The sequence below is a fragment of the Salmo salar genome, chromosome ssa09 (assembly GCF_905237065.1).
Source record: "Salmo salar chromosome ssa09, Ssal_v3.1, whole genome shotgun sequence".
In the NCBI taxonomy this organism is placed as follows: domain Eukaryota; kingdom Metazoa; phylum Chordata; class Actinopteri; order Salmoniformes; family Salmonidae; genus Salmo; species Salmo salar.
The window spans coordinates 7,612,084-7,639,811 of NC_059450.1; the positions used below are offsets into that span (position 1 = coordinate 7,612,084).

The 27,728-nt window shown below is 42.9% G+C and overlaps 1 long non-coding RNA gene across 1 annotated transcript in view; it reads left to right on the forward strand.

Moving 5' to 3' along the window:
• LOC106610666 (uncharacterized) overlaps positions 1-7,919 on the forward strand; it is a 62,393-nt gene extending 54,474 nt beyond the window's left edge. The window contains exons 2-3 of the long non-coding RNA XR_001329946.2: positions 6,389-6,435; positions 6,548-7,919. This is a non-coding gene — a long non-coding RNA (uncharacterized lncRNA). The remainder of the gene's footprint in view (positions 1-6,388; positions 6,436-6,547) is intronic.
• The last annotated feature ends 19,809 nt before the right edge of the window (positions 7,920-27,728 follow it).

The following is a 27,728-nucleotide window of genomic DNA, read 5'->3' on the forward strand; positions in this document are numbered from 1 at the left end:
ATTACAGGCTCTAACCAATAGTGTGAAAATGTGTGTGTGTGTGTGTGTATGTGTGTGTGTGGGTAAGTAAAGAAATAGAACAACAGTAAAAAGACATTTGAAAATAAGAGTAGCAAGGCTATATACAGACACCGGTTAGTCAGGCTTATTGAGGTAGTATGTACATGTAGATATGGTTAAAGTGACTATGCATATATGATGAACAGAGAGTAGCAGTAGTGTAAAAAGAGGGGTTGGCAGGTGGTGGGACACAATGCAGATAGCCCGGTTAGCCAATGTGCGGGAGCACTGGTTGGTCGGGCCAATTGAGGTAGTATGTACATGAATGTATAGTTAAAGTGGCTATGCATATAAGATAAACAGAGAGTAGCAGCAGCGTAAAAGAGGGGTTGGGGGGGGGCACACAATGCAAATAGTCAGGTTAACCATTTGGTTACCTGTTCAGGAGTCTTATGGCTTGGGAGTAAAAACTCTTGACAAGCCTTTTTGTCCTAGACTTGGCACTCCGGTACCGCTTGCGTCCCACCCTAATCAACAGCCAGTGAAATCACGTCGCGCGAAATGCAAAACCTCATAAATGCTATAACTTCAATTTCTCAAACATATGACTATTTTACACCATTTTATAGATACACCTCTCCTGAATCGAACCACGTTGTCCGATTTCAAAAAGGCTTTACAGCAAAAGCAAAACATTAGATTATGTTAGGAGAGAACCCAGCCAGAAATAATCACACAGCCATTTTCAAAGCAACTAGATGCATCACAAATACCCAAAACACAGCTAAATGCAGCACTAACCTTTGTCATCTGATGAAGATTGTCAATCTTAGGACATCATGTTACACAATACATGCATTTTTTGTTCGATAAAGTTCATATTTATATATAAAAACAGCATTTTACATCGGCGCGTGACATTCAGAAAATCTTTTCCCTCAAATGCTTCCGATGAATCAGCGCTACAATTTACAAAATGACTATTCGAAAACATTGTTAAAATGTAATATTGTCATTCAAAGACTTATAGATTAACATGTCTTGAATGCCACTGCTTTGCCAGATTTAAAAATAACTTTACTGGGAAATCACACTTTGCAATAAACGACGTGGTATACCCAGCAAAATAGGCTAGGCTATACATGTTGGAGCCATCTTGGAACGATCAACCATCAAAAATACTATTGTAAATAAAACCTTACCTTTGATTATCTTTATCAGAAAGCACTTCCAGGAATCCCAGGTCCATAACAAATGTAGTTTTGTTCGAAAAAGTTAATCATTTATGTCCCAATTGTTAGCGCGCTCCGAAGGCTACTGAAAATGTACCGTGCTGAGTAGGACTTGTCGTCACGAATGTACCATTTTTTTTAATTTAAGTTCGTTCAAACATGTCAAACGTTGTATAACATAAATCTTTAGGGCCTTTTTCAACCAGAGCTTCAATAATATTCCATGGGGACGTTTGCATTGTCTTTCAAAATGTTTCGAAAGGGGAGGGTAAACATGGGCGGCCGCGTCATAATGGTAAATGGCCCTCCACCTGTGACCACTTTCCACAGCCTCTCTTTCAGTCAGTTTTGATAGTAGGAGACTCAAACCACTTTGTAAACACTGGGGACATCTAGTGGAAGCCTTAGGAAGTGCTAAATGATTCATAAGCCCCTGTGTGTTTCAATGGCAAATGTTTGAAGTGATATCCACACATCAGATTTCAGTTTCCTGTCAGGATTTGTCTCAGGGTTTTGACTGCCATATGAGTTCTGTTATACTCACAGACACCATTCAAACAGTTTAAGAAACTTTAGGGTGTTTTCTATCCAAATCAAACAATTATATGCATATTCTAGTTACTGGGCAGGAGTAGTAACCAGATTAAATCGGGTACGTTTTTTATCCGGCCGTGCAAATACTGCCCCCTATCCCCAACAGGTTTTAACTAACCTCCAGACGAGCTTCAATCCCATACAACTCTCCTTCCGTGGCCTCCAACTGCTCTTAAATGCAAGTAAAACTAAATGAAGGCTCTTCAACCGATCGCTGCCCGCACCTGCCCGCCTGTCCAGCATCACTACTCTGGACGGTTCTGACTTAGAATATGTGGACAACTACAAATACCTACAGTGGGGGGAAAAAGTATTTGATCCCCTGCTGATTTTGTACGTTTGCCCACTGACAAAGAAAGGATCAGTCTATCATTTTAATGGTAGGTTTATTTGAACAGTGAGAGACAGAATAACATAAAAAATATCCAGAAAAACACATGTCAGAAATGTTATAAAATGATTTGCATTTTAAATGAGGGAAATAAGTATTTGACCCCCTCTCAATCAGAAAGATTTCTGGCTCCCAGGTGTCTTTTATACAGGTAACGAGCTGAGATTAGGAGCACACTCTTAAAGGGAGTGCTCCTAACCGCAGCTTGTTACCTGTAAAAAAGACACCTGTCCACAGAAGCAATCAATCAATCAGATTCCAAACTCTCCACCATGGCCAAGACCAAAGAGCTCTCCAAGGATGTCAGGGACAAGATTGTAGACCTACACAAGGCTGGAATGGGCTACAAGACCATCGCCAAGCAGCTTGGTGAGAAGGTGACAACATTTGGTGCGATTATTCGCAAATGGAAGAAACACAAAAGAACTGTCAATATCCCTCGGCCTGGGGCTACATGCAAGATCTCACCTCGTGGAGTTGCAATGATCATGAGAACGGTGAGGAATCAGCCCAGAACTACACGGGAGGATCTTGTCAGTGATCTCAAGGCAGCTGGGACCATAGTCACCAAGGAAACAATTGGTAACACTACGCCATGAAGGACTGAAATCCTGCAGCGCCGCAAGGTCCCCCTGCTCAAGAATACATATACATACCCGTCTGAAGTTTGCCAATGAACATCTGAATGACTCAGAGGACAACTGGTGAAAGTGTTGTGGTCAGATGAGACCAAAATGGAGCTCTTTGACATCAACTCAACTCGCCGTGTTTAGAGGAGGAGGAATGCTGCCTATGACCCCAAGAACACCATCTCCACCGTCAAACATGGAGGTGGAAACATTATGCTTTGGGGGTGTTTTTCTGCTAAGGGGACAGGACAACTTCACCGCATCATTTGACGGGGCCATGTAATGTCAAATCTTGGGTGAGAACCTCCTTCCCTCTGCCAGGGCATTGAAAATGGGTCGTGAAAGGGTATTCCAGCATGACAATGACCCAAAACACACGGCCAAGGCAACAAAGGAGTGGCTCAAGAAGAAGCACATTAAGGTCCTGGAGTGGCCTAGCCAGTCTCCAGACCTTAATACCATAGAAAATCTGTGGAGGGAGCTGAAAGTTCGAGTTGCCAAACGTCAGCCTCGAAACCGTAATGACTTGGAGAAGATCTGCAAAGAGGAGTGGGTCAAAATCCCTCCTGAGATGTGTGCAAACCTGGTGGCCAACTACAAGAAACATCTGACCTCTGTGATTGCCAACAAGGGTTTTGCCACCAAGTACTAAGTCATGTTTTGCAGAGGGGTCAAATACTTATTTCCCTCATTAAAATGCAAATCCTTTTATAACATTTTTGACATGCGTTTTTCTGGATTTTTTTGTTGTTATTCTGTTTCTCACTGTTCAAATAAACCTACCATTAAAATTATAGACTGATAATTTCTTTGTAAGTGGGCAAACGTACAAAATCAGCAGGGGATCAAATACTTTTTTCTCCCACTGTAGGTGTCTGGTTAGACTCTATACTCTCCTTCCAGACTCATATTAAGCATCTGTCACGTCCTGACCAGTATAGGGGTTATTTTGTTATTGTAGTTTGGTCAGGACGTGGCAGGAGGTATTTGTTTTATATGGTTCGGGTTGTATGTGTATGTAGAGGGGTGTTTGGTTTATGTATTCCGTTTTTTTTTGTATTGTTCTATGTTAGTATAGTTCTATGTTCTGTCTAGTCTATTGTAGTTCTATGTTTAGTTTATTGGGGTTGGACCTTCAATTGGAAGCAGCTGGTAATCGTTGCTTCTGATTGAAGGTCCTATAATTAGGAGTTTGTTTTCATGGGGGGTTTTGTGGGAGGTTGTTCTTGTATTGCTGTATGTTGCCTTCAAGTCTGTTTTTCGTCGTTCATCGTTTTTTTTTGTTTTGTTGGTTATAAGTTTAAAAGTTTAATTGTGAGCACTCAACCCGCTGCACCTTGGTCCATTCTTCACGACGAACGTTACAGCATCTCCAATCCAAAATTAAATCTAGAATTGGCTTCCTATTTCGCAACAAAGCATCCTTCACTCATGCTGCCAAACATACCCTCGTAAATCTGACGATCCTACCGATCCTTGACTTCGGCGATGTCATTTACAAAATAGCCTCCAACACTCTACTCAACAAATTGGATGCAGTCTATCACTGTGCCATCTGTTTTGTCACAAAAGCCCCATATACTACCCACCACTGCGACCTGTTGGCTGGCCCTCGCTTCATACTCATCGCTACAAGTCTTTGCTAGGTAAAGCCCCGCCATATCTCAGCTCACTGGTCACCATAGCTGCACCCACCCGTAGCACACGCTCCAGCAGATATATTTCACTGGTCACCCCCAAAGCCAATTCCTCCTTTGGCCGCCTTTCCTCCCAGTTCTCTGCTGCCAATGACTGGAACGAACTGCAAAAATCACTGAAGCTGGAGACTCATATCTCCCTCACTAACTTTAAGCACCAGCTGTCAGAGCAGCTCACAGATCACTGCACCTATACATAGCCCATCTGTAAATAGCCCATCCAACTACCTCATCCCCATACTGTTATTTATTTAGTTTGCTCCTTTGCACCCCAGTATCTCTACTTGCACATTCATCTTCTGCACATCTATCACTCCAGTGTTTAATTGCTATATTGCAATTACTTCGCCACTATGGCCTATTTATTGCCTTACCTCCCTTATCTTACCTCATTTGCACACATTTTCTATTGTATTATTGACTGTGTGTTTGTTTATTCCATGTGCAACTCTGTTGTTGTTTGTGTCGCACTGCTTTGCTTTATCTTGGCCAGGTCGCAGTTGTAAATGAGAACTTGTTCTTAACTAGCCTACCTGGTTAAATAAAGGTGAAGAAAAAAATAATCCTGCAAGTGTAAAGTTCGATACTGATGATGAAGTGACACAGATTGAAAAACAAATCTAAGAATCCAGGAAGTGGAAAGGTCGATACTGATGAAGTGAAACAGACTGAAAAACTAATCTAAGAATCCAGCAAGTGTAAAGGTCGATATTCATGACTTGATACAGATTGAGGCACAATCCAAGAATCCAGTAAATTGAAGGCTCGATATTGATGACTTGACACAGAATGAGACTCAATACAAGAATCCAGCAAGTGGAAAGGTTGATACTGATGATGAAGTGAAACAGATTGAAAAACAATCTAAGAATCCATAAAGCAAGTGGAAAGGTCGATACTGATAACAAAGTGATACAGATTGAGAAAGAATTCAAGAATCCAGCAAGTGGAAAGGTCAATACTGATGACTTGATACGGAATGAGACTCAATCCAAGAATCCTGCAAGTGGAAAGGTCGATACTGATGATGAGGTGATACAGGTTGAGACACAAACGAAGAATCCAGCCAGTGGAGATGTTGATGACTTGATACAGATTGAGGCACATTCCAAGATTCCAGCAAGTGGAAAGGTCGATACTGATGATGAAGTGATAACAGATTGAGACACAATCCATGAATCCAGAAAGTGGAAAGGTGTATCAATGATGAAGTTCTACAGATTGAAAAGCAATCTAAGAAAGAAGCAAGTGGAACTGCCGATACTGATGACATGATACAGATTGACACACAATCCAAGAATCCAGCAAGTGGAAGATCTATATTGATGACTTCATACAATTTGACACACATTCCTTGAGTCCTTGAGTACATACAGTCCTTAAGTACATGTTGAATACAGATAAGAGAGCAAAGATGCCTAAGACTCTGATAGAGATGTACACACACTCCCTGGTATTTCAAGCCAAACAGAAAATTGCTAAATATAGTGGAAAAAACATGGTAGATACACACTAGGATAAAGAGAGCATTCTGGCACTGGGAAAACTGGCTTTTCTACAGCTGGAAAAAGGCAACCTGATTTTCCATGAGGCAGACCTGGAAGAGTGTGGCAATGATGTCACTGAAGCTTCTGTATACTCAGGAGTGTGCACAGGGATATTTAGGAAGGAAAGTGGACTGGTCCAGAAGAAGATGTACTTTTTTGTGATTAATGTTTTGACCCTCTTTCTCTCTTAGTCGAAAAGCTCAGTTTGCACACAGCACTGCATAGGCCCACATAGGCTGTTGCGTGCTTGTGCGCATGCATATGTCAATCACATGCTGTTCTTCTGTTTTTACCATAGTATGAACCGTGGAGAGTGCAGGGCTGATAAACCTGGGCAAAAGAGTTGTAAGTAGAAAAATTGTTATTTCATTAAAAGTAAAAAATAAATAAAAAGCAATCATTCCAAAGTGAATAATGATGATTTGTAAATGTATTGCTCCTTGGTCTCCCCCATCAGATGCCTGTGAGCTCACACTGGACACACGCACAGTACACAAACTGCTCTCACTGCCTGAGAAGAGAAAGGTGACACGGGAGAAAGGGGAGCAGCAGTATCCTGATCACCCAGATATATTTCAGATAGAGCCACAGGTGCTGTGTAAAGAGGAGCTGTCTGGGCGCTGTTACTGGGAGGTAGAGTGGAGGGATGGGGCTGGGATAGGAGTGACATATAAAGGAATCAGCAGGAGGCAGGGAGGTCACGATTCAAGTCTTGGATGCAATGACAAGTCATGGAATCTATTCTACTCGCATACATTTTTTTTATACCCATCACAATAATAAGACCACTAGGATACCTACCTCCTTCTCCCACTCCAACAGAGTAGGAGTGTATCTGGACAGGGTGGCCGGCACCCTTTCCTTCTACAGTGTCTCATCCAAAACACTCACCCACCTGTACACATTTTATGTCACATTCACTGAACCCCTCTACCCAGGGTTTTGGTTTCGGCTCGACTCGTCAGTGTCCCTGTGACGGGTAGAACAGCTTCCTCTGTCCTGGAGCAACACCTGAGTCTTTAGGGAAGTCAAACTCCTGTTCAAACGCAACCATGTGTCATTGTCACCTGTGCTCCCTCTCCGGCCTCTAGGTCACCAGGCTGCTCGTTATGCTGCACACCTGTCAGCATCGTTACGCGCATCTGCACTTAATGACACTCACCTGGACTCCATCACCTCCTTGATTATCTGCCCTATATACTCCCTTTGGTTCCTTCCCCAGGCGTCATTGTTTCTGTTTCATGTCTGTGCGTTGTTCGTGGTTCTTTTTAGGTTTCATTTATTCACTCCCTGAACTTGCTTCCCGACTCCCAGCGCACACGTTACAGTCATGATGGAATAGGTTTCACTTTGAACTCAACCACACACACGTACACACACTCAAGTCAAGAGTTGAAAACTGTCAGTGAAGTCAAACTCCTGTTCAAACACAACCATGTGTCATGATGGAATAGGTTTCACGTTGAACTTGACCACACACACATAAACACACTCAAGTCATGAGTTAACATCTGTTTATGTACTGTACATAATCATTAATATACTCCAATGTAGTTGACCACTGTAGTTGACCATATACTCCACTGTAGTTGACCACTGTAGTTGACCACTGTAGTTGACCACTGTAGATGAATGTATTCCATCGTAGTTGACCACACTGCACTGTAAAAACATTTAATTTGGAGGGATCTCAAGCAGGGATCTCATCATTTCTTATCCTTGGTTTTTATAAATGTTTATGCTAATGTTTAATTATGTCATTGTTGTAACTGTAATTCTCTTTCTCTATGAACTCAATACACTGAATGGAATATCCTGTACATGTCAGATTTATTGAGCAAAATTGAGTTGAATAAAAGATTTACAAATGTTACTTGACTTAAAATATTGTTTTGTTATAGCATGCTAATACCGGTTGTTTATCAATTTGATTTGCTTGATAGCGAGTTCACTAATTTTAAAATGCATATCTTCCATGCCTCTCTTGACCTAGTCACTGCTCTGTACATGGTTGGATACACTTAGAATGTAACACTCAAACTTCATCATTCCTAAACTCCAGCATTGTTTGCATTATATTTCGAACCCCCATTTTATCATCCCAGGTTCATCATTCATCTCTCTTCCTTTCTTCAAGCGGTTCAGATAACATTACCTCCTCTTTTTCCAACCTTGCGTATCACTACTGTGAAGTCTTTAAATTATCTTCTTTTTTTTCAAATGGAAGGAGGCTGACAGAGGAGCGCTTTGTTTCTCACTCTTGATATCTTTAATTGCTGGTAAAAGACACACACACAGACAGTGTGTTGTTGAGTACTTGGTGACTGCAGTTCTTATAACAGGATCTCCATAAATGGTGAAGTAAACTAAAACATGCAGGCCTATGAGATACAATAATAAACGTATAATATAATAAAAAGTCAGAAGTATGTTGAAGATTTAAGCTTTTGCTTTGCAAGCCCCACAATAATATGACAAGGGAACAACATTCCCACCTCTTTCATTGTCAATAATACAATTTTGTCCATATTCTTGATGAAGAATGTTAAAAAACTCGCTCACTTGAGACCACAAAATCAACCAAATAGTGCTGCTAATAGCTCTATGTTGAAAACACTGTGATTTAAAAAAAAATCTCAGAGATTCAGTTATAAAATAAATTAAGTTCATTATCATTTATACACACATTCTACCTGGTTTAAGTCATTTAAGTTAACACAGGAGTATTTTTTTTCATCAAAAATAAATAAATCATTATAATTGTATTTTTCTTTTATTAATTACTCAGACACCCGAGACCCACTCAAAACCTTCCAAATTTGCGTCGCAAGCCACCAGTTGAGAATCGCTGCATTAAAATACCTGCGTGACATACCTGGAAAAGACACACACACACAAACAAACATGGTCCTGTGTCTTGGTGAATACTTGGCGACTGCAGTTTTTACCACAGAATCTGGGTATCAAGAAATAAAAACATGTTTCACTTTTCACGAAACCCATACTAATGTGAGCATAGCTAGAGCATAACCATGTTAACCAATGGACGGAGCTAGCATAGCTAACTGAGGTGAAATGCGAAATGTCCAGTTACTGGACAGAAGTCCAATTAAACCATCAAAAAACACGCTAACATAGATAACGAGCATAGCACTTTAGAGATTTACAACTTACAACAAGTTATACAGTATATCTAAAAAAATATTGAAATACAATGGAAAGCTTGGTGCACAATACATAGCTACCTCCAGCAATGGTAAAGTAACTAAGCTGAGAACGCAAAAGACCCAGGATGTAACCACAGAACTGCAGTCCCATATTGCTCCAGTAGAGATCACTCTGAACACATGACAACATGAAATACAAATCATTTTGGTGAGTCACTCAACGCAACAGGGACATTTCTAACCCTGTTAATTTATTTATTTAACTAGGCAAGTCAGTTAAGAACAAATTCTTATTTACAATGACGGCCTACCCCGGCCAAACCCTAACCCGGAGGACCCTGGGCCAATACACCAGTCTGTTCACAAGCTGCTCTGTTGCTCCATCAACAGTGTGTAGCAACATCTCTCCATAAATGCATACTGTTATTAATACATATGCATGTTGTGATGTAGCCCGATATAGTCATTTTGTTGTTACATTTTAAATTTTATTTGTAGTGTTTATCGCTTAAGGAGATCGGACACACATTCAAACACTCTCTCTCTCTCTCTCTCTCTCTCTCTCTCTCTCTCTCTCTCTCTCTCTCTCTCATACAAGTACATATGTATTGTGAGTGCAATAAAACAAATATTAGGATTAATATGCATATGCCACCATGTGATCACATTATAGCAATAAAATAGAAATAAAAACAACGGAGTGGGTGCGGTTCTGTATTTTCTGGAACAGGTATTTTCTGGACTAATGATATGGAGATTTCTGCACCTGTGCAGCAGGATCCGTTACCGCTTCCCCCTTCGAGTCCTTTCACCTGCTGCTCAGTGCTCAATCTGTGACTCCGCTGCCGCTTGTACATGAAACACAGTTTGAACAAACTTAGTTCTTTGTCTGTCTAACAGTAATCTATTGCAAACATAAGCACGACACAACAGGCAGCCTACATGCAGCTATTTAGGCATTACTGCATGCAAGACACTGACAGGCAGTCAATAGCAAACATTGGCTATTAAGAGCCAGGAGGCAGAGTTATTTGTTCAGCAACACTGGCTCTACGGCAGCGTAACAATAAAGATTACACCATCACACAAAACGCTTATAGTTTTGCCCCAATGCAATGTGTAGACTGCGTCTTGTTTGTGTTACGGCAATATCTATTACAACAGATAGCCTTCATATTTTTTGAATGTTAGTTCAAATCGGCGGTTTTTATTTCAGCACAAAACAACACCGGCAACAGACCAACAAACAACAACAAAATAAATACTGCCACTGCCACAGAGGTGAGTAAACCGCCCCATCCATGCAAGGCCTCAAACTACCTACCTTGGGTACTCATAACAGCAGGCCCCCATTTCTAAGGTGTGTGTCTGTTTGTCTTGATTTGACTCCCCCCTGCACTGCCTGTGAATTCTGAAACATTGCCTACTCAGATTTTTTTTTTAACTACAGTAGGCAAGGCCTACTTTCAGTAGCCTACACACTTCAATACAAAACATCAACTGTCTGTTCACCTGTTCAATTCTACTGTATGTTATAAACTGCGCTCATTTCACATGCATAGAGAAAAAACTTGAAATTATAATAGGCAGAATTAAATGAGAGATGCACATGGTTGTATGGCTTCTTCGGGAATATGAACTCATCATGGCCAGGAAAGGTGAGGAATTGATTCTGCATTGTTTATGATATACACTGAGTGTACAAAACATTAGGAACACAGGCTCTTTCCATAACATAGACTGACCAGGTGAATAGGCTACAGGTGAAAGCTATGGTCCCTTATAGATGTCACTTGTTCAATCCATCAATTAGTGTAGATGAAGGGGAGGAGACAGGTTAAAGAAGGATGTTAAGCATTGAGACAATTGAGATATGGATTGTGTATGTGTGCCATTCATAGGGTGAATGGACAAGACAAAATATATAAGTGCCTTTGAACAGGGCATGGTAGTAGGTGCCAGGTGCACCGGTTTGAGTCAAGAACTGCAAAAAACAGTTTCCAGTGTATATCAAGAATGGTCCACCACCCAAAGGACATCCAGCCAACTTGACACAACTGTGTGAAGCATTATAGTCAACATGGTCCAGCATCCCTGTGGAATACTTTCCACACCTTGTAGAGTCCATTCTCCGACGAATTGAGTCTGTTGTGAGGGCAAAAGCTGGTGCACCTCAATATTAGGAAGGTGTTCCTAATATTCTGTACACTCAGTGCACGTATTATGTTTATTAATGAAATATTGTCTACTTGAGAAATGTGACATTTACAGTAGGCTATTCAGACGTAGTTTACAAACGTCAATGGAGAAGGTGAACAGTCTGTTCTACTGTTAAACTGTGCTTCGGGTCGGATCGCATAGAGCAAAATACTTTAAATAGCTTATCGATTTACTACAGTGAAGTGGGTCCAATTAAATGAGAGATGGGACAAATGGTAGCCTATATCCTAACTTATTATAGGCCTATAGGCTATTTCGCGAGTATGAAACCATCACATTCAGAAAATGTTCTGCAATCGTGGAAATGAAATAAAAAATACGAAATAGACGCCAATGAGCATCAATCAGAATGACTTTTTCCTCACAAAAGGGCTTTATTACAGACAGAAATACCCCTCAATTCAGAGGAATATTGAAGCTATATTGGGGAACACAGATTAGATTAACAGATTTAAAAAAAAAAAATTTAGTTGGCTAGGCCTTATTTATTTAATTTGACTCTCAGCTTCCGATAAAAATGTGATGTTGCATCAACCAAAAGTTTGACAGAGTTGTGGAATGACAATGTGTTGTCATTCCATGTCCCGACCACAAGATGGCCTCTTTGTCGCAATGGACAGAACATGACCAGCAGTGCTTGCAGCTTGTGCAGGGTCCCATATGAGAGACGATTTTGAGAGACCCTTTCAATTCCACCACACACACACACACACACACACACACGCACACACACACACACACACACACACACACACACACACACACACACACACACACACACACACACACACGGCCCTCATTAGTGGGATTGAACAGTGAATGTGGTTTATATTCATCTATGGAGCAGACTTCTCAGACTATCCTTCCTATATCCATCCATTGTACCTCAGGTTAATGAGAGCATTGGTGTATCACTGCTACATACCCTCAGCTCTCTCTCCACTACAATGTCACCCCCACACACACCCACACACCTGCCTCTCCATACAAAAGGCCTGCTCGCATTGACAGACAATATTGATCCTTGTCAGTCTGTCTTTCTCTTCTTGTTGTCACAAATTGGATCTTAGGATAAAAAGGTGACAGTTATATCATTTGGGATTGAAACCTGCAGATATGTGCCAATGCATAGAAAGGTTTACACTACAGAACGCATTATACAATTGGTCAAATTTAGACCATTTAGAGGTAAAGAAAAATGTCTGAAATAAAATGTTGTTGAATTAAACAAACAGGGCCGTCGATAAATGTTTGTTCAGATTTGAGATTTTCCACATCGTAGATCAATACTGTCCATGTCTATCTTTACCTCGTTTATTATCTTGCTATAGAGTTTGTTTAACTTCACCACACATTTTCTCTTCCTCTCAGTCTTTTTAAAGTTGCCAATCACTGTCTAGGGAGGTGACATCATCGACCGGGAGTTGTATGAAGAACTCCGGTTACCACTGATCGTTTTCAGGGGTCAGAGTCAGACGGCATGTGATTGGCACATAAGATGTCTAGGGCAGGGGGCCAGGAATAACCCCACCCAACCCCACTTGTATAAGGAGGGGGGAGTGAGGTGTAAGCCGTGGTTCATGGGGCCGCTTCGACAGGTAGGCCTTATATTTAAAATTCCATGTGCACCCGTTCCCAAAAGTCTGTGTGTCCCGCATAGGGTGACGTTACCTCTTCCCGGCCTGCTGCTAACACAAAAGAACTGGAGGGACTGAGTTGAAATAGGCGCTCTTCACGTATGAAAATAGTATGTGAATAATTAGAGTCGATGTATAATTCAAACCCTACTTATACAGATATACCACGTATGTTAAAACCACATGCACCAGGAAGCGAAGGCTGTGGAAGAACCGAGACTCCAAACTTGGCTTGTCTCATTGAACATTTCCCAAACAGTAGCACGTACATGCACAGCGTCACATTGCTCCTTTCAACTCCCAATCATTTTCTGTGTTTGACTTTTTCCCAAGGGTTTTTGTGACTGGCTTGGATTAAACAGGTGGTGTAGTGTGGAGCTGATCTGGCACTTTTACCGGCTAATAAAAATAGCTGCGGTCTCCATGATGTCACCTCAAAGTAAATCACTGTCTCTAAGCTCTCTGGGTTGACTGTCTGTAGCTGCTCTGGGTAGGGGACATACCTCCCTAATTATCCACCTCTTCTTTCCTATAGTCTCTCTCTCTCTTTTTACTCCCTCTCTCTGTCTCTCTCCCTCACTATTTACAGCAGGTGCCACCCCTCACCCAACCTCGCTCGTTATGCGGCTGGTCACTTCATATTTTTCTCTCGCTCTCCTTTTCTCACATTACTCATTCCTATTTGTGTCCCTCCCTCCCTTTGGGTTTCTCTCAATGACTTGATCGCTCTCCCTCCACCTCTCAGCTTGCATTCTAGTGTTTCACCAGCCTTGCTACCCTTCGAGTGCTTCACTCTGCATGCCATGTGGTACATAGGACTAACCGTCAGAACACCTTGGAGAATCAGGGTGATTCAGGAAAGGATGCAGAGGCAAGAAGAGAGATACTTGGGGGCCTGGGTGCACAAACAACTCTGCCATCTTGAACCCGCTTGGTTAGAAAGGCACCGTCTAAAAGCGCCCCCCCCCTGACATCACTCCGCCATACCTGGCATTCTGACGCGGATTCCGATCGCCTGTAAATCAGACGCTGTTTGACCATGTGACATGCCACATTTGTGTGGCACCCCCAACCCACCTCCCCCCGACACCCGTATTACGCCCCCACCCCCATTTCCCTGCCTCATTCCCCTATCCATGTCTTCTTCACTGGGAGCTGACCACCAACCTCCACAGTCCCCCTCTGAACCTCGATCTCCCCCTCTGGAAGAATGTCCGTTGGGAAGGTGACAATCCCCTGTCCCCACAGCAGTGTATATGACATGAGCGACCCGGTGGCAGCGCTGCATGCACGCCAAATGGGGGGGACTGGGATGCACGGCCATACAGTGGGAGGAATGTGGCACCCGCCAGCTACTCCTGTCAATCTGTTAATTGGCATTCTGTCCATTTGAGAGGGTTAGTCTTTAATAAACAGACAGAGTGAGGGGAAAGTGGCTGTATTTGCCGACTGCCTGGGTTCGCATTGGACACATTGAACACTGGTCTTGCATTGGACACTGGCCTCACAATCAATCAACTTTATAGCCATCAAAATACCCTTGTTTTGTATACTGCTTTGTCTTGCAGTGCCACATTTCACTGTGGTGACTGAGTTCATATCTTCTATTACTCCCTCAGGCTATCATCTGGAAATCAAATCAAAATCAAATAAAATTTTCACCTTACCGTGAAATGCTTACTTACAAGCCCTTAACCAAAAATGCAGTTCAAGAAATAGAGTTAAGAAAAAATGTACTAAATAAACTAAAGTGAAAAAATAAATAAAAGTAACACAAGAAAATGACATAGCAATAAACGAGGCTATATACAGGGAGTACTGGTACCGAGTCATTGTGCAGGGATACAGGTTAGTCTAAGTAATTTGTAAAGTGACAGCGAGTAGCAGCAGTGTAAAAACAAAGGGGGGGGGGGGGGGGGTCAATGTAAATAGTCCGGGTGTCTTATGGCTTGTTGGTAGAAGCTGTTGAGGAGCTTTTTGGTCCTTGACGATACCGCTTGCTGAGTCTTTGACAATTTTTTGGTACTTCCTCTGAGACCGCCTAGTTCAGGGAAGTCAGGAACCAATATACTCAGTCAGTTAGGAAAGCAAAGGCAAGCTTTATCAAACAGAAATTTGCATCCTGTAGCACTAATTCCAAAAAGTTTTGGGACACTGTAAAGTCCATGGTGTTACGATTGTGTGGAGAGACGGACCAAGGCGCAGCGTGTTCTGAGTTCCACATCTTTATTTTTGTGAAACTTACAAAACAAAAAGGTAACAAACATCGAACCGTAACATAAGCGGTGCAGCATGCACTAACTCAAAATAAGATCCCACAAAAACCAGTGGGGAAATGGCTGCCCAAATATGATCCCCAATCAGAGGCAACGATAAACAGCTGCCTCTGATTGGGAACCATACCAGGCCAACACACAAAACAACCTAGATAACCCACCCTAGTCACAACCCACCCTAGTCACACCCTGACCTAACCAACATAGAGAATAAAAGGCTCTCTATGGTCAGGGCGTGACACATGGAGAATAAGAGCACCTCCTCCCAGCTGCCCACTGCACTGAGGCTAGGAAACACTATCACCATCGATAAATCTACGATAATCGATCATTTCAAGAAGCATTTTTCTACGGCTGGCCATGGTTACCTCTACCCCGGCCAACAGCTCTGCACCCCCCGCAGCAACTTGCCCAAGTCCCCCCCCCCCTCGCTTCTCCTTCACCCAAATCCAGACAGCTGATGATCTGAAAGAGCTGCAAAAACTGGATCCCTACAAATCAGCTGGGCTATACAATCTGGAACCTCTCTTTCTAAAATGATCCGCCGAAATTGTTGCAACCCCTATTACTAACATGTTCAACCTCTCTTTTGTATAGTCTGAGATCCCCAAAGATTGGAAAGCTGCCGCGGTAATCCCCCTCTTCAAAAGGGGAGACACTCTAGACCCAAACTGTTATATACCTACAGTGGGGGGAAAAAGTATTTGATCCCCTGCTGATTTTGTACGTTTGCCCACTTACAAAGAAATGATCAGTCTATAATTTTAATGGTAGCTTTATATGAACAGTGAGAGACAGAATAACAACCCAAAAAATCAAGAAAAACGCATGTCAAAAATGTTATGAATTGATTTACATTTTAATGAGGCAAATAATATATTTGACCCCTCTGCAAAACATGACTTAGTACTTGGTGGCAAAACCCTTGTTGGCAATCACAGAGGTCAGATGTTTCTTGTAGTTGGCCACCAGGTTTGCACACATTTTGTCCCACTCCTCTTTGCAGATCTTCTCCAAGTCATTATGGTTTCGAGGTTGACGTTTGGCAACTTGAACCTTCAGCTCCCTCCACAGATTTTCTATGGGATTAAGGTCTGGAGACTGGCTAGGCCACTCCAGGACCTTAATGTGCTTCTTCTTGAGCCACTCCTTTGTTGCCTTGGCCGTGTGTTTTGGGTCATTGTCATGCTGGAATACCCATCCACGACCCATTTTCAATGCCCTGGCTGAGGGAATGAGGTTCTCACCCAAGACTTGACAGTACATGGCCCCGTCAAATGATGCGGTGAAGTTGTCCTGTCCCCTTAGTAGAAAAACACCCCAAAGCATAATGTTTCCACCTCCATGTTTGACGGTGGAGATGGTGTTCTTGGGGTAATAGGCAGCATTCCCCCTCCTCCAAACACAGCGAGTTGAGTTGATGCCAAAGAGCTCCATTTTGGTCTCATCTGACCACAACACTTTCACCAGTTGTCCTCTGAATCATTGAGATGTTCATTGGCAAACTTCAGACGGGCATGTATATGTATTCTTGAGCAGGGGACCTTATGGGCGCTGCAGGATTTCAGTCCTTCATGGCGTAGTGTGTTACCAATTGTTTTCTTGGTGACTATGGTCCCAGCTGCCTTGAGATCATTGACAAGATCCTCCCGTGTAGTTCTGGGCTGAACCCTCACCGTTCTCATGATCATTGCAACTCCACGAGGTGAGATCTTGCATGGAGCCTCAGGCCGAGGGATATTAACAGTTCTTTTGTGTTTCTTCCATTTGCGAATAATCGCACCAAATGTTGTCACCTTCTCACCAAGCTGCTTGGCGATGGTCTTGTAGCTCATTCCAGCCTTGTGTAGGTCTACAATCTTGTCACTGACATCCTTGGAGAGCTCTTTGGTCTTGGCCATGGAGGAGAGTTTGGAATCTGATTGATTGATTGCTTCTGTGGACAGGTGTCTTTTATATAGGTAACAAGCTGCGGTTAGGAGCACTCCCTTTAAGAGTGTGCTCCTAATCTCAGCTCGTTACCTGTATAAAAGACACCTGGGAGCCAGAAATCTTTCTGATTGAGAGGGGGTCAAATACTTATTTCCCTCATTAAAATGCAAATCAATTTATAACATTTTTGACATGTGTTTTTCTGGATATTTTTGTTGTTATTCTGTCTCTCACTGTTCAAATAAACCTACCATTAAAATTATAGACTGATCATTTCTTTGTCAGTGGGCAAACATACAAAATCAGCAGGGGATCAAATACTTTTTTCCCCCACTGTATATCCATCCTGCCCTGCCTTTCTAAAATCTTCGAAAGCCAAGTTAACTAACAGATCACCGACCATTTCGAATCCCACCGTACCTTCTCCACTATGCAATCTGGTTTCCGTGCTGGTCATGGGTGCACCTCAGCCACACTCAAGGTCCTAAATGATAGTACTGTGCAGCCATCTTCATCAACCTGGCCAAGGCTTTCGACTCTGTCAATCACTGCATTCTTATTGGCAGACTCAATAGCCTTGGTTTCTCAATGACTGCCTCGCCTGGTTCACCAACTACTTCTCAGATAGAGTTCAGTGTGTCAAATCGGAGGGCCTGTTGTCCGGACCTCTGGCAGTCTCTGTGGGAGTGCCACAAGGTTCAATTCTCAGGCCGACTCTTTTCTCTGTATATATCAATGATGTCGCTCTTGCTGCTGGTGATTCTCTGATCCAACTCTACGCAGATGACACCATTCTGTATACATCTGGCCATTCTTTGGACACTGTGTTAACAAACCTCCAAACGAGCCTCAGTGCCATACAACACTCCTTCCGTGGCCTCCAACTGCTTTAAAATGCTAGTAAAACTAAATGCATGCTCTTCAACCGATTGTTTCCCGCACCCGCCCGCCCGACTACATCACTACTCTGGACGGTTCTGACTTAGAATATGTGGACAACTACAAATACCTAGGTGTCTGGTTAGACTGTAAACGTTCCTTCCAGACTCACATTAAGCATTTCCAATCCAAAATTAAATCTAGAATCGGCTTCCTATTCCGCAACAAATCCTCTTTCACTCATGCTGCCAAACATACCCTCGTAAAACTGACTGTCCTACTGATCCTTGACTTCGGCGATGTCATTTACAAAATAGCCTCCAACACTCTACTCAGCAAATTGGATGCAGTCTATCACAGTGCCATCCGTTTTGTCACCAAAGCCCCATATACTACCCACCACTGTGGCCTGTATGCTCTCGTTGGCTGGCCCTCACTACATATTTGTCGCCAAACCCACTGGCTACAGGTCATCTATAAGTCTTTGCTAGGTAAAGCCCCGCCTTATCTCAGCTCACTGGTCACCATAGCAACACCCACAAGTAGCACGCGCTCCAGCAGGTATATTTCACTGGTCATCCCCAAAGCCAACACTTCCTTTGGCCGCCTTTCCTTCCAGTTCTCTGCTGCCAATGACTGGAACGAATTGCAAAAATCACTGAAGCTATAGTCCTATATCTCCCTCTCTAACTTTAAGCATCAGCTGTCAGAGCAGCTTACATATCACTGTACCTGTACACAGCCGATCTGTAAATAACACACCCAATTACCTCATCCCCATATTGTTATTTATCCTCTTGCTATTTTGCACCCCAGTATCTCTACTTGCACATCATCATCTGCACATCTGTCACTCCAGTGTCAATGCTAAATTGTAATTGTTTCGCCTCTATGGCCTATTTATTGCCTTACCTCCCTAATCTTCTACATTTGCACACACTGTACATAGATTTTTTTCTATTGTGTTATTGACTGTACGTTGGTTTAGGTGTAACTCTGTGATGTTGTTTTTGTCGCACTGTTTTGCTTTATCTTGGCCAGGTCGCAGTTGTAAATGACAACTTGTTCTCAACTCGCCTACCGGGTTAAATACAGGTGAAAAAAAAAATAATAACAATAATACATATATATTTTTAAATTTAAAAATAATATAGGTCCTGGAAATCAGAGGCTGTGTTTACACAGGCTGCCCAATTCTGATATTTTGCCCAATTATGGGAAAAATATCTGATTGGTTAAAAGACCAATTAGTGACAAAGGATCAGAATTGGGCAGCCTGTGAAGCTGGGTTGTGTTCCTAGTTAGCTACAGTGCCTTTAGAAAGTATCCATACCCCTTGACTAATCCTAATTTGGTTGTGCTACAGCCTGAATTCAAAATCGATTATATATAGAGTATCAGTCAAAAGTTTGGACACACCTACTCATTCAAGGGTTTTTCTTTATTTTTACTATTTTCTACATTTTAAAATAATAGTGAAGACATCACAACTATGAAATAACACATACACGTATGGAATAATGTATTACCCAGAAAATTGTTATACAAAACTAAATATATTTTAGATGATAGATTCTTCAAAGTAGCCATAATTTGCCTTGATGACAGCTTTGTACACTCTTGGTATTCTCTCAACCAGCTTCATGAGGAAGGCTTTTCCAACAGTCTTGAAGGAGTTCCCACATATGCTGAGCACTTGTTGGCTGAAAACCATCTCAATTGGGTTGAGGCTGGGCGATTGTGGAGGCCAAGTCATCTGATGCAGCCCTCCATCACTCTCCTTGGTCAAACTTTTGCCTGGTACTGTACATACATTTTTTGTCAACCATCTACACACAATACCCCATAATGATGAAGTGAAAAAACATTTAAGAAATGTTTGCAAATTTATTGAAAATGAAATACAGAAATATCTAACTTATGTAAGTATTCACACCCCTTTCCTATGAAACTCCAAATTGACCTCAGGTGCATCCAATTTCCTTTGATCATCCTTCCAAGGAACTGTCCGTAGATGTGTGAGATAGAATTGTGAAGAGGCATATATTTGGAGAAGTGTACAAAACAATTTCTAGAGTGTTGAAAGTTTGTAAGAGCACAGTGGTCTCCATCATTGGGAAATAGACTCTGTCTAGAGCTGGCCGTCCGACCAAACTGGGCAACCGGGCAAGAAGAACCTTGGTCAGGGAGGTGACCAAGAACCCAATTACCACTCTGACAGAACTACAGATCAAATCAAATCAAATGTATTTATTTATATAGCCCTTCTTACATCAGCTGTACAGAAACCCAGCCTAAAGCCCCAAACAGCAAGCAATGCAGGTGTAGAAGCACGGTGGCTAGGAAAAACTCCCTAGAAAGGCCAAAACCTAGGAAGAAACCTAGAGAGGAACCAGGCTATGAGGGGTGGCCAGTCCTCATAGAATCCCAGTGGAGAGAGGGGAACCGGCCAGGCAAAGACAGCAAGGGCGGTTTGTTGCTCCAGTGCCTTTCCGTTCACCTTCACACTCCTGGGCCAGACTACACTCAATCATAGGACCTATTGAAGAGATGAGTCTTCAGTAAAGACTTAAAGGTTGAGACCGAGTCTGCGTCTCTCACATGGGTAGGCAGACCATTCCATAAAAATGGAGCCCTATAGGAGAAAGCCCTGCCTCCGTTTGCTTAGAAATTCTAGGGACAATTAGGAGGCCTGCGTCTTGTGACCGTAGCGTACATGTAGGTATGTACGGCAGGACCAAATCGGAAAGATAGGTAGGAGCAAGCCCATGTAATGCTTTGTAGGTTAGCAGTAAAACCTTGAAATCAGCCCTTGCCTTAACAGGAAGCCAGTGTAGGGAGGCTAGCACTGGAGTAATATGATCAATTTTTTTGGTTCTAGTCAAGATTCTAGCAGCCGTATTTAGCACTAACTAAAGTTTATTTAGTGCTTTATCGGTAGCCGGAAAGTAGAGCATTGCAGTAGTCTAACCTAGAAGTGACAAAAGCATGGATACATTTTTCTGCGTCATTTTTGGACAGAAAGTTTCTGATTTTTGCAATGTTACGTAGATGGAAAAAAGCTGTCCTTGGAACAGTCTTGATATGTTCGTCAAAAGAGAGATCAGGGTCCAGAGTAACGACGAGTTCCTTCACAGTTTTATTTGAGACGACTGTACAACCATCAATATTAATTGTCAGATTCAACAGAAGATCTCTTTGTTTCTTGGGACCTAGAACAAGCATCTATGTTTTGTCTGAGTTTAAAAGTAGAACATTTGCAGCCATCCACTTCCTTATGTCTGAAACACAGGCTTCCAGCGAGGGCAATTTTGGGCCTTCACCATCCCCAAGAGGTAAAATATATAGTGAAAACAATAGTGGTCCTAAAACGGAACCTTGAGGAACACCGAAATTTACAGTTGATTTGTCAGAGGACAAACCATCCACAGAGACAAACTGATATCTTTCTGACAGATAAGATCTAAACCAGGCCAGAACTTGTCCGTGTAGACCAATTTGGGTTTCCAATCTCTCCAAAAGAAGGTGGTGATCGATGGTATCAAAAGCAGCACTAAAGTCTAGCAGCACGAGGACAGATGCAGAGCCTCGGTCTGACGCCATTAAAAGGTAATTTACCACCTTCACAAGTGCAGTCTCAGTGCTATGATGGGGTCTAAAACCAGACTGAAGCATTTCATATACATTGTTTGTCTTTAGGAAGGCAGTGAGTTGCTGCCTTCCTAAAGAGGAATGGGAGATTCGATATAGGCCGATAGTTTTTAAAATATTTTCTGGGTCAGGATTTGGCTTTTTCAAGAGAAGCTTTATTCCTGCCACTTTTAGTGAGTTTGGTACACATCCGGTGTGATAGAGAGCCATTTATTATGTTCAGCATAGGAGGGCCAAGCACAGGAAGCAGCTCCTTCAGTAGTACAGAGTGCCTTGGCTGAGATGGGAGAATTTGCCAGAAGGACAACAGTCTCTACAGCACTTTACCAATCTGGGCTTTATTGGAGAGTGGCCAGACGGAAGCCACTTTGAGAAAAAGGCACATAACAGCATGACTTGGAATGTGCAAAAAGTCTTGTGAAGACTCTGAGATCTTAAGCCAAAGATTCTGTGGTCTGATGAGAAAAAAAACCCTCTTTGGCCTGAATGCAAAGCTCTATTCAAATCAAATCAAATCACATTTATTTATATAGCCCTTCGTACATCAGCTTATATCTCAAAGTGCTGTACAGAAACCCAGCCTAAAACCCCAAACAGCAAGCAATGCATGTGAAAGAAGCACGGTGGCTAGGAAAAACTCCCTAGGAAAAACTCCCTAGAAAGGCCAAAAACCTAGGAAGAAACCTAGAGAGGAACCAGGCTATGAGGGGTGGCCAGTCCTCTTCTGGCTGTGCAGGGTGGATATTATAACAGAACATGGTCAAGATATTAAAATGTTCATAAATGACCAGCATGGTCAAATAATAATAATCATAGTAGTTGTCGAGGGTGCAACAAGCAACAAGCACGTCCGGTGAACAGGTCAGGGTTCCATAGCCGCAGGCAGAACAGTTGAAACTGGAGCAGCAGCACGGCCAGGTGGACTGGGGACAGCAAGGAGTCATCATACCAGGTAGTCCTGAGGCATGGTCCTAGGGCTCAGGTCCTCCGAGAGAAAGACAGAAAGAGAGAAAGAGAGAATTAGAGAGAGCATATTTAAATTCACACAGGACACCGGATAAGACAAGAGAAATACTCCAGATGTAACAGACTGACCCTAGCCCCCGACACATAAACTACTGCAGCATAAATACTGGAGGCTGAGACAGGAGGGATCAGAAGACACTGTGGCCCCATCCGATGATACCCCGGACAGGGCCAAACAGGCAGGATATAACCCCACCCACTTTGCCAAAGCACAGCCCCCACACCACTAGAGGAATGTCTCCAACCACCAACTTACCGTCCTAAGACAAGGCCGAGTATAGCCCACAACGATCTCCGCCATGGCACAACCCAAGGGGGGGCGCCAACCCAGACAGGAAGACCACGTCAGTGACTCAACCCACTCAAGTGACGCACCCCTCCCATGGACGGCATGGAAGAACACCAGTAAGCCAGTGACTCAGCCCCTGTAAAAGGGTATGAGGCAGAGAATCCCAGTGGAAAGAGGGGAACCGGCAAGGCAGAGACAGCAAGGGCGGTTCGTTGCTCCAGTGCCTTTCCGTTCACCTTCACACTCCTGGGCCAGACTACACTCAATCATAGGACCTATTGAAGAGATAAGTCTTCAGTAAAGACTTAAAGGTTGAGACTGAGTCTGCGTCTCTCACATTGGTAGGCAGACCATTCCATAAAAATGGAGCTCTATAGGAGAAAGCCCTACCTCCAGCCGTTTGCTAAGAAATTCTACGGACAATTAGGAGGCCTGCGTCTTGTGACCGTAGCGTACGTGTAGGTATGTACGGCAGGACCAAATCGGAAAGATAGGTAGGAGCAAGCCCATGTAATGCTTTGTAGGTTAGCAGTAAAACCTTGAAATCAGCCCTTGCCTTAACAGGAAGCCAGTGAAGGGAGGCTAGCGCTGGAGTAATATGATCAAATTTTTTGGTTCTAGTCAGGATTCTAGCAGCCGTATTTAGCACTAACTGAAGTTTGTTTAGTGCTTTATCCGGGTAGCCGGAAAGTAGAGCATTGCAGTAGTCCAGCCTAGAAGTAACAAAAGCATGGATACATTTTTCTGCGTCATTTTTGGACAGAAAGTTTCTGATTTTTGCAATGTTACGTAGATGGAAAAAAGCTGTCCTTGAAACAGTCTTGATATGTTCTTCAAAAGAGAGATCAGGGTCCAGAGTAATGCCGAGGTCCTTCACAGTTTTATTTGAGACGACTGTACAACCATCCAGATTAATTGTCAGATTCAACAGAAGATCTCTTTGTTTCTTGGGACCTAGAACAAGCATCTCTGTTTTGTCCGAGTTTAAAAGTAGAAAGTTTGCAGCCATCCACTTCTTTATGTCTGAAACACAGGCTTCTAGTGAGGGCAATTTTGGGGCTTCACCATGTTTCATTGAAATGTACAGCTGTGTGTCGTCCGCATAGCAGTGAAATTTAACATTATGTTTTCGAATGACATCCCCAAGAGGTAAAATATATAGTGAAAACAATAGTGGTCCTAAAACGGAACCTTGAGGAACACCGAAATTTACAATTGATTTGTCAGAGGACAAACCATTCACAGAGACAAACTGATATCTTTCCGACAGATAAGATCTAAACCAGGTCAGAACTTGTCCATGTAGACCAATTTGGGTTTCCAATCTCTCCAAAAGAATGTGGTGATCGATGGTATCAAAAGCGGCACTAAGATCTAGGAGCACGAGGACAGATGCAGAGCCTCGGGTCTGACGTCATTAAAAGGTCATTTACCACCTTCACAAGTGCAGTCTCAGTGCTATGATGGGGTCTAAAACCAGACCGAAGCGTTTCGTATACATTGTTTGTCTTCAGGAAGGCAGTGAGTTGCTGTGCAACAGCTTTTTCAAAAATTTTTGAGAGGAATGGAAGATTCGATATAGGCCGATAGTTTTTTATAATTTCTGGGTCAAGATTCGGCTTTTTCAAGAGAGGCTTTATTACTGCCACTTTTAGTGAGCTTGGTACACATCCGGTGGATAGAGAGCCGTTTATTATGTTCAACATAGGAGGGCCAAGCACAGGAAGCAGGTCTTTCAGTAGTTTAGTTGGAATAGGGTCCAGTATGCAGCTTGAGGGTTTGGAGGCCATGATTATTTTCATCATTGTGTCAAGAGATATAGTACTAAAACACTTTAGTATCTCCCTTGATCCTAGGTCCTGGCAGAGTTGTGTAGACTCAGGACAATGGAGCTTTGGAGGAATACCCAGATTTAAAGAGGAGTCCATAATTTGCTTTCTAATGATCATGATCTTTTCCTCAAAGAAGTTCATAAATGTATTACTGCTGAAGTGAAAGCCATCCTCCATTTGCGAAGGCTGCTTTTTAGTTAGCTTTGCGACAGTATCAAAACGAAATGTAGGATTGTTCTTATTTTCCTCCATTAAATTGGAAAAATAGGATGATCGAGCAGCAGTGAGGGCTCTTCGATACTGCACGGTACTGTCTTTCCAAGCTAGTCGGAAGACTTCCAGTTTGGTGTGACGCCATTTCCGTTCCAATTTTCTGGAAGCTTGCTTCAGAGCTCGTGTATTTTCTGTATACCAGGGAGCTAGTTTCTTATGACAGATGTTTTTAATTTTTAGGGGTGCAACTGCATCTAGGGTATTGCGCAAGGTTAAATTGAGTTCCTCGGTTAGGTGGTTAACTGATTTTTGTCCTCTGACGTCCTTGGGTAGGCAGAGGGAGTCTGGAAGGGCATCAAGGAATCTTTGGGTTGTCTGAGAATTTATAGCACGACTTTTAATGCTCCTTGGTTGGGGTCTGAGCAGATTATTTGTTGCGATTGCAAACGCAATAAAATGGTGGTCCGATAATCCAGGATTTTGAGGAAAAACATTCAGATCCACAACATTTATTCCATGGGACAAAACTAGGTCCAGAGTATGACTGTGGCAGTGAGTAGGTCCAGAGACATGTTGGACAAAACCCACTGAGTCGATGATGGCTCCGAAAGCCTTTTGGAGTGGGTCTGTGGACTTTTCCATGTGAATGTTAAAGTCACCAAAAATTAGAATATTATCTGCTATGACTACAAGATCCGATAGGAATTCAGGGAACTCAGTGAGGAACACTGCATATGGCCCAGGAGGCCTGTAAACAGTAGCTATAAAAAGTGAGTGAGTAGGCTGCATAGATTTCATGACTAGAAGCTCAATAGACGAAAACGTCATTGTTTTTTTTTTTTGTAAATTGAAATTTGCCATCGTAAATGTTAGCAACACCTCCGCCTTTGCCGGATGCACGGGGGGTATGGTCACTAGTGTAACCAGGGGGTGAGGCCTCATTTAACACAGTAAATTCATCAGGCTTAAGCCATGTTTCAGTCAGGCCAATCACATCAAGATTATGATCAGTGATTAGTTCATTGACTATAACTGCCTTGGAAGTGAGGGATCTAACATTAAGTAACCCAATTTTGAGATGTGAGGTATCACAATCTCTTTCAATAATGGCAGGAATGGAGGAGGTCTTTATACTAGTGAGATTGCTAAAGCGAACACCGCCATTTTTAATTTTGCCCAACCTAGATCGAGGCACAGACACGGTCTCAATGGGGAAAGCTGAGCTGACTACGCTGACTGTGCTAGTGGCAGACTCCACTAAGCTGGCAGGCTGGCTAACAGCCTGCTGCCTTGCCTGCACTCTATTTCATTGTGGAGCTAGAGGAGTTAGAGCCCTGTCTATGTTCGTAGATAAGATGAGAGCACCCCTCCAGCTAGGATGGAGTCCGTCACTCCTCAACAGGCCAGGCTTGGTCCTGTTTGTGGGTCAGTCCCAGAAAGAGGGCCAATTATCTACAAATTCTATCTTTTGGGAGGGGCAGAAAACAGTTTTCAACCAGCGATTGAGTTGTGAGACTGCTGTAGAGCTCATCACTCCCCCTAACTGGGAGGGGGCCAGAGACAATTAATCGATGCCGACCCATCTTTCTAGCTGATTTACACGCTGAAGCTATGTTGCGCTTGGTGACCTCTGACTGTTTCATCCTAACATCGTTGGTGCCGACGTGGATAACAATATCTCTATACTCTCTACACTCGCCAGTTTTAGCTTTAGCCAGCACCGTCTTTAGATTAGCCTTAACGTCGGTAGCCCTGCCCCCTGGTAAACAGTGTATGATCGCTGGATGATTAGTTTTTAGTCTAATACTGCGGGTAATGGAGTCGCCAATGACTAGGGTTTTCAATTAGTCAGAGCTAATGGTGGGAGCCGTCGGCGTCTCAGACCCCACAACGGGAGGAGTAGAGACCAGAGAAGTCTCGGCCTCCGACTCCGACTCGCTTAATGGGGAGAACCGGTTGAAAGTTTCTGTCGGCTGAATAAGCGACACCGGTTGAGCATTCCTACAGCGTTTCCCTCCAGAAGCCATGAGAAACTTGTCCGGCTGCGGGGACCGTGCGAGGGGGTTTATACTAACGTTACTATCTGTACTTACTGGTGGCACAGACGCTGTTTCATCCTTTCCTACACTGAAATTGCCCTTGCCTAACGATTGCGTCTGAAGCTGGGCTTGTAGCACAGCTATCCTTGCCGTAAGGCGATCGTTCTCCTGTATATTATAAGTACAACGACTGCAATTAGAAGGCATCATGTTAATGTTACTTAGCTTCGGCTGTTTGAAGTCCTGACGAACCATGTCCAGATAAAACCTCCGGGGTGAAAAAGTTGAATGAAATAAGTTGAGTGAGGAAAAAGTAAAAATATACGGTAATGAAAAAGTAAAAACCGTGAGGTAGTCAGGTAGCAAAGTAAGATCGGCAACAAAACGCACAGCAGCGTAAACAACTCTGCAAATTGTCTAGAGAAAACCAGGTACAGCTCATCACCCATCTAACACCATCCCTACCGTGAAGCATGG